We start from the raw sequence: 9,464 nt of genomic DNA on the forward strand, positions 1-9,464 counted from the left end.
TCAAAGGTGTTCTGTTCTCATTTATGTCAGCTAAAAGCAATGCCGCTGCCATTTCTAGCTAGTAGTATCGCCTATACACTTTTTGGTTCAGGTCGGCTTCAAACATTACACCCTCATATCGAATCATGTGCATCATTAAGAAGTTTCCAGACTCAGTATTGTTCATCTCTGTCTTTTGCCAAGGGAAGTTGATGTTGACAACATCAAACGTTATTATATCATCTGCTCTTTCCACGTTCTTCTTTGCTAAGTAGTCACTCATGTGCTCCGCCTACAATATTAAGCTTAACCATTAGTGATAATTTCACAAACACAGAATTCCATTATTTCAATGTTAATATACACCAATAATTTAAAGAAATATCAATTAATCATACCACCAAATTGTTGGAATATGTGTCCTCCGACAATAATGCGATCACGACTGTTGATCATGATGATCACGTGTTTAAATCTCATTCTAAAGAATACAATTGGGAAGTAATTTTGTTACTGTCAACTGGTCAACATATATCGGTAATGATTGGTCGACTAGAGTTTGACATTCGTCGTGCGACGGTGGTGGCGATTGACCCCTAGGTCATACCTATAGGGCAACACTCTTAATTGATTATTTAATTAATCGTATAATGTTACGAGTTAATTAAATTACTTGAAAATTGACGGACGATTTTGGAAGTAAAATTTACGTATCAAATTGAAATGTGATTAAATGAGATACGGTCTGAGTAATCAAATTGTATAATTACTCGGATGAAATTATTGTTTATAGAAACAATTGAATTTGAATGAATTATTATAAATACAAACTGTTGTGATTTATAATCGGTAAAATATTTTAGTACAAGTAATTATGAAATTACTAAGTCATTTTTGTATATGACGTATTTTTATCAATACGTTGATTTTTAATATGTTAAAAATACATAACAAATTTATGTGACATATAACATGTTATATATTGACAAATTGATAAAAATAATATGGACTCCATATTATAATTGTGCCGAAATAAGGGAGGGGTTTTAGACTAATATTGTGTTGTTTACTTTATTAATAAACACAATGATTACCTATTATTTAGCCATGCAAGCCTATTATGTATTGTAAAGAACAACACTTGCATGCATTGGCTCCCCTAAAAAGCCCCCTTCCACCCGGTTTTTGAGAAGAGAAAACCATCATGGTTTTTCATCTAATTAACCTAATAACATACAAAATGTTGTAGATTATTCATTCATTCACTTACTCATCCAAAAATTAATTCTAGAGAGAAAAATAATTCTCCTCTTCTTCTCTCCATAAAACCGAAAATATTAAGTGTGTTGTAATATTTTTGGGTCATTTTTTCTACTACATTAATATTATACTAGTTCATGTAATATTAATTAAATTAAGGGTAAGCTTTGGGTATTAATCCTAAGGAGAGATCCTACACTTGGATCTTGGTTCTTCCATCATAGGAAAGCACAAGAAAAAAAGAAAAGGAGATTTCTTTTGTGCCCATAAAACCGAAATCACCAATGTAAGAACATGATTTCTCCTCTATTTTATCATTTGTTTGCATGCATAAAATCCATATTTAATTTTATGACAAATTAATTTATAACATATATGAGTATGTTTATGTATAAATATCTACATTTCTTTCAATTGGTATCAGAGCCACGGTTGTTTGCATGCAAATCGGTTAAAAGTTTTTCCGAGTTATAAGAATAACATATAAAACTTGTAAAATTTGTGTTATTATGATATATCACGAAATTAATTCATGCATGTTAATATTTCTGGTCCTAAAATGTTTTAGGATATTTTGGTTAATTTTACGGATTTTTATTGTTCATATTATACAATAATGGCATTTAAAAATGATTTTATGAGTAAAAATGTCATTTTTGGTCTAAAATTAGCTATACTTCGAATTTTCCAGTGATTTTTGGATATGTATTCACATATATTATTTTGAGATAACCTGTAAATTTTCATAATTTTTGGACTTGTTATGCTCGAAAAATGGATTTTTCATTATTAAATTCGGATTTAGGTGAAAAATGGGTTAATATGAGTTAAATTTCTAATCTGGTCATAGAAAATTAATATGTTGTCACATGCAATTTTACAAGATGTGTGTAAAATAATTGGCTATAAAGAAGTCTTTTTGCATGATTTATGGATTTTTGAAGAAAAATAGCATAAATAGTGACATTATTAGTGAAAATTTAATAAAACATAATCTATGACTTAGGAAAAACGTCTAATGTTGCCTTTTATTATCTTTTTCAGATCTAAAATTGAAAAGTTAATGAATATAATTTTTCCATGTTTTTATGATTATTTTATTAAAAAATCGATAAACCGCAACATTGTTTTTCCGGAAAAATTTTCGAAATTTTTTAACCTAAGATTTTGAACATTATGAGTGTCATGGTATTTTTCCAGAATGTTCATGAGTTTAAATTTCAAATTTTGAATTTATTTGAAATTTTGTGATTTATTTGAAGTTTATAGCTTATTTTTGTAATTTTTGGTCCATTTATGAACAATTTTATAAAATATGGGTTAATTATGGTCAAATTATTAGTGAAGACTAAATTTTGAGTCCTAAGAGGTTAGGGTAATTAACTTATGCATAAATATGAGTTTATGTATTTTTGTGATTATAAAAATGTTGAAATCACGCAAATCCGTAAAAACCGAGTAATATACGATATTGGCTATTTAAAGGCGATTTAGCATAAAATTGGGCATGTTCATACATATTATAATGCTTCATTTTTCTTTATGATTGTCATAATTTTAATTTATGTAATTTTGAATTATGTAATTTTACTTAGTATGGCCTTAGTTTTAATTGGTATTTCCGAAATGTATGGGAATATCGATTCGGTTGTAATTTATTGTGATCTCGTATCACCGTTTTGTAATTTAATAGATTTATTTTATTTTAGTTACAAATGTATAATAGGAAATTATGTAATTTATTATGTAATTTTATTTATCTCGGAGTTCCCAAAGACGGATTTCTTCAAGATGTCGATACATAAAGACGGTGTTACCTCGAGATGCGTGCCACAACCGAAGTTCAAGGGACCAATGGAGTTGGTTTCCGAATATGTAATAGTTAAATAGTTTTTCTATTTTAGGAAAGGCCATACTAGGATTTGTTTATTTTTATGCTTGCATTTTATTTTATGTCGCATGCATCGCTAAATCGCCATAACTAAAACATGCATTATCTTCTTATCGAGTTCGTCGACCATGTCAAATATAATTATCGTAGTTCACCGCTTTAGTTCACTTAAAACGTGATAGATAATAATTTGACATGACCTCTCGCTAAAACAATTAATTGAGACATAGCCTTACCAAAGAGTAGAAACCATGAAAACCTATTTCGTGAGGGAGTGCACTCGGCCACACCGGGGTACAAACCTTGTTACGTAAGGGAAGTGGGTGATAAATGTCTATCCACCGAATTCATATTGATAAGGGTTTCATCGGCCACACCGTGCCCAAGTTAAATATGGGTTTGGATCATGGACACATTTATTCGAAATTTGGATTGAACTCAACAAAAGTTTTTGATAAGGGTTTTATCGGCCACACCGTCCCCTTGTTGAATGTGTTTTGGGCTAAAGATATATGTTAATTGTAATATTATCGACCAAGAGTTCTAAAAGTAGAATCGATTAAACGTCAATCCACCGAGTTATATTGATAAGGGTTTCATCGGCCACACCGTGCCCAAGTTAATATGAATTTGGGTCTTGGAATCATTTATCTAGTTGGGTAGAGGTCACTAGAAAAATGCATAAAACTTGTTTAAATCATACATTTTTACGAGTATTATTATTAAAACGACATTTGTTTTACTCCTTCTATTTTGTTTTGTAGACCACTTATTTTCTCATAACAAATGGCAACACCAACTCCTAACGCCACACCTCTCGCTAGTTCGTCATGGCACCGATCCTTTATGGATCGATGTAAACTTGAAAAGAATGGGTCAAATTTCTCCGATTGGGATGCCCAACTCAAATTAGTCGCCGAAGGTGACGACAAGCTTCGTTACCTTACCGAGGCCTCTCCACCCGAACCCTCCACTAGGTCCACCGCGGCCACTAGGGAAGCATATGAGGCTTACCAAAAGGAGTCCGCCGCAATGAAAAATGTCTTGATATTTGCGATGGAGGCGGACCTCCAAAGGAGAGCCTTTAAAATGGGCAATGCTAATGAGATTTACTCCAAACTTGTGACCATGTTTTCACAAACTCCGCGGATCGTCCAATATGAGGCGGCCGCGGCATTCTTTGATCTCGACTTCAAAGAGGGCCAAAAGGTTAGCCCTCATGTGCTCAAACTATTGGAGCTTGTCGAGACCTTGAAAATTCAAAAGGTTGAAATCCCCAAAGAACTCATCGTAGATAGGATTCTACACTCCTTGTCCAAAGTCAAGGCATATGTGCAATTCCGGGTGAATTTTAACATGCAAGACAAGGATGTGTCTCTCGAAGAATTGCATAAGTTACTTGTGCAAGCCGAGAGGGACATGGGGTTAAATGTGAACCCACCAAAGGATGTGCTTAACATAAGCACTAAGAGTAAGGGGAAATTCAAGAAGAGTGGAAGAAGGGGTAAAAAGCAAGCTCCCACATTCACCAAAGCTAAGCCTAATGAAGCTAGCACCTCAAAGATCAAGAAGGGTCCTCTTGATAAATGCCATTATTGTAATGGTATGGGACATTGGAAAAGAAATTGTTCCAAATACCTTGGTGACATTAAGGCTGGAAAGATCACTCCAGTAGGTAAATGACTATCCTTCTTTTATGTTTCTAATTCAACTATGGTATTATGATGCAAAGTTGTGATAATGTATCTCCCTTTTTATTGTAAATAGGGCCTCCACCAAGCAAAGACAAGGGAAAGAAAAAGCAAGCATGAGAAACCATGGAGAAGCTATGGATAGCTTTTATGGAGCTTTGCTTTTCATTGTCTTATTTTAAATTATGTTTTGGAGTTTTATAACTTTAAGTTTCCGTGTTCGACATGGAAAGGTATTTTGGATAATGGTTTGTATTTTGGATGATGATGACTTGGTTTGCAACCCAAGTCACCCGTTTTATCATTTATCCTTTTATGTTCTAAAATTCATCTTTAAATGCTTGCACTTTGAAACATAAGATTATTCACTTAAAGTGATCTAATAGACAAATATAATGACGGGTTTCATTATATGTCCACATGCTTAAGGCTTGTGTATGATCATTTATAAAGCGATTTTGAGTCTATGAACTCTCTTAAAGAAATGTCAATCACCAAGTACACATATGAAATCCATAACTATTAGTCTATCTATGAGATAGTTCTCCTTATACTTCAACATCATTAATTTGTGTCTCATATGCTATCTTTGAATCTATAGTGTATTTATTCTAAAGATAGAGTGGGAGAAAAATGAGGACACAACACACAAGGCAAGATAAAATTGTGTACTTGTGTAAATGAAGATCTACACAAGAGAGAATGATTTGAATGACGGTATATTTATTTACATAGTATGCCGAATAGATGAGATCTATGGTCTCAAGTTAGTTCTATATGACTAAAGAGACCAAGTGAAGTAATCATAAGAGTATATTCTCAAGATAACTACACGAGGAGACCAAAAGAAAGTTTTGGAAGAAAAATGACTAATGTAAAGTCTTAACAAGTTTTTGACTAAGTTTATGAAAATTTTGACCAATAGTTTCAACCTTGAGATTTACTTAAGAGCCTAAATGAATTATAGTAACATCCTAGTAATAAGCGACATTTATGACTAGAGGTTACAAGATTTGATATACCGATATCCTCAATTGCTAAAAGTTAAACCATGCAAAAGTCATTACTTAACCTCATTATGATATAAATTGGTTAAACCTCCTTCTAAAAGGGTATTTTGAAGGATGTGTATTAAATATTATTATTTTATTTAAACAAATGACATTGCACCGAATCATTATGACATGATCAAGTTAGAGATTGAAATTTCTTTCCATAAGGTTTAGATAAGACCTCTTCAAAATAGGAATTTTGAAAGGATATGATAGGAACATATAAGGCTTCATCTAAATGACTTTGCAAAGCAACATACATTTTGTTTTCGATTAAGTAATAAATTTCGAAACATCATGGAATTTAGTGGGAGCTATTTCGATTAAGTAATAAATTTCGAAACACCTGGAATTAAGTGGGAGTTTAGAAATTATCATGTGAAGACATGGAATTTAGTGGGAGCTATCATCCTTGAATGTATAAAACTCATTACTCATTAAGGAATGACGAGCTAATATCTTCTTCACAAAGAAGTATTTGAGTTTTCAATTCTGGATGAACATGGACTATGATGAATCCAATTACATTGAGAGGTATTGGATTTGTATTAAGATATACTCATTGTATCAACATACACATAGGTTATTCATATGAATGAAAATGGGATTACCATTAGCAGTCATGGTAGTTCATTGAACCTAAGAACGGTTGGTCTCATGATTATTAGCTACTAATGTTTCCGCCATTAGAATAATCATGCACATGTCCAATTATGAATCATATGCATCAGAGCATGATGATCATTGGTAAGCCATAATAGAAACGTCATGAATTCTCGAGTAGAATCCGATGAGCGATTTCGGTGTTTGTCAGAATGCTCTTATATGTGTCAAGAGGTTGCGCATATTAATGAAAATCCGAGCACATGTGAGGATTTATGAGAATCCTTGACCTTTCAAGCTAGAAGGAGAAATAAGAAGTTTTGGAAAGGTACTTAATTAAATAAGAAGTTACTCAATACTAATCTTTCCTAACTATGCTAGGACTTGTGAGAAGTGCTAGGCCAATCGTCTTGGCAGATTGTTGCAAGACTCTACAAAACATATACCTAGTGCATTGTGTGTGGATGGGGTACTTGATCAGTACAAGTTATATCATTCATCACAAATTCGGTCGTTATTTGATAATCGATAAGGAAGTTCTTTCAAGATAAAGAACCAAAACCGAGGTCGGGAACCTTGATGTGTACTTGGTAAAGTTCATGCTATGAGAGAGAACATGAATGTAAAGGAAAATGCAAGTGTAAGAAGTTTGAACACATGGACACATGGGATGTTAAACTTCTATTGCAATCAATAAGTGTTTACACTAACGATATACATCACAAGGTTGTAATATGATATTGACTACCCGAGTGTGATGTCGACATTTGTCGTTTGAGTTATTATTAACTCACCTTGTACATTGTTATATCCAAACGGGTTGTGGAGACAATTGAACCCCGTTAAAGTGAACATGGATTAACATTGTATTTTCCCATAGTTACTTGTATGAGGTGACGTCTCGAAGTGACTAGAGTGTGATGCGATTGATGGCAAGTTCAAGTGCCATAGAGTCATGTGAGATGACTAGTCGATCACATAGGCATCATGTTAGGAACATTTTGTCGGGCCTAATGACCGCTTATAGAGTTATGGCAAATTTATATAGCCTGGTCGTGGCAAGAGCTACTATAGTATTCGAATGAGTCGATTCTTTTGACTAAAGACTATTCGCCTAAGATGGCACGATTTCAGATTAACTTTGATTTGTGTTACTACGACCTTCGTAAATGGGGTCAAATGGGCATATTTTGGGTTATGATGGTGTGGCTAGTCGAAGGGAATGAGTGCGATAGGAATTGTCCACCCCTAGTCGGGGTTATAACAATATCTCGGGGCCACTCGAGGAGTAATGAAGCGGAAACGCGTGGCCACGCTCGGAATGTATCTATGATAGATGAATCCGGTCAATCGGTTATTCTCGGATCGAGGAAACCACTCTCGATATGATCACTTGCAAATACGACCTGAAAGACACCTTGCATTGAGTGGGAGATAGTAATAGGACAAGAGAATTGGTGACGCACACTTGTCGAGGACAAGTGGGAGATTGTTGGAATATGTGTCCTCCGACAATAATGCGATCCATTGTTGATCATGATGATCACGTGTTTAAATCTCATTATAAAGAATACAATTGGGAAGTAATTTTATTCTCAAGTCATTTGGTCAACATATATCGGTAATGATTGGTGACTAGAGTTTGACATTACGTCGTGCGCGGTGGTGATCGTTGACCCCTAGGTCATACCTATAGGGCAACACTCTTAATTGATTATTTAATTAATCGTATAATGTTACGAGTTAATTAAATTACTTGAAAATTGACGGACGATTTTGGAAGTAAAATTTACGTATCAAATTGAAATGTGATTAAATGAGATACGGTCTGAGTAATCAAATTGTATAATTACTCGGATGAAATTATTGTTTATAGAAACAATTGAATTTGAATGAATTATTATAAATACAAACTGTTGTGATTTATAATCGGTAAAATATTTTGGTACAAGTAATTATGAAATTACTAAGTCATTTTTGTATATGACGTATTTTTATCAATACGTTGATTTTTAATATGTTAAAAATACATAACAAATTTATGTGACATATGACATGTTACATATTGACAAATTGACAAAAATAATATGGACTCCATATTATAATTGTGCCGAAATAAGGGAGGGGTTTTAGACTAATATTGTGTTGTTTAATTTATTAATAAACACAATGATTACCTATTATTTAGCCATGCAAGCCTATTATGTATTGTAAAGAACAACACTTGCATGCATTGGCTCCCCTAAAAAGCCCCCTTCCACCCGGTTTTTGAGAAGAGAAAACCATCATGGTTTTTCATCTAATTAACCTAATAACATACAAAATGTTGTAGATTATTCATTCATTCACTTACTCATCCAAAAATTAATTCTAGAGAGAAAAATAATTCTCCTCTTCTTCTCTCCATAAAATCGAAAATATTAAGTGTGTTGTAATATTTTTGGGTCATTTTTTCTACTACATTAATATTATACTAGTTCATGTAATATTAATTAAATTAAGGGTAAGCTTTGGGTATTAATCCTAAGGAGAGATCCTACACTTGGATCTTGGTTCTTCCATCATAGGAAAGCACAAGAACAAAAGAAAAGGAGATTTCTTTTGTGCCCATAAAACCGAAATCACCAATGTAAGAACATGATTTCTCCTCTATTTTATCATTTGTTTGCATGCATAAAATCCATATTTAATTTTATGACAAATTAATTTATAACATATATGAGTATGTTTATGTATAAAGATCTACATTTCCTTCACAAATCTGCAACTTTGTGTATTTGTGTTTGCTCCCAGTCGGGGTACTCTGTGTTGTCCAGCACTTCCACTGTCTCGGTTTTGAAATTTATACAAACACAGAAATAATGCTCTTTCCATACCATTGGAATAAAAACCAGATCTTGCACGGAGTTACGAGGAACTGTGTTTCTTCTAATGAATTCGTCCCATTCTTCAAACTTCTTTTCTTTAATCAATTCCCTGTCTCCAGTT

This window comes from Silene latifolia, chromosome 5, assembly GCF_048544455.1.
Source record: "Silene latifolia isolate original U9 population chromosome 5, ASM4854445v1, whole genome shotgun sequence".
Taxonomy (NCBI): domain Eukaryota; kingdom Viridiplantae; phylum Streptophyta; class Magnoliopsida; order Caryophyllales; family Caryophyllaceae; genus Silene; species Silene latifolia.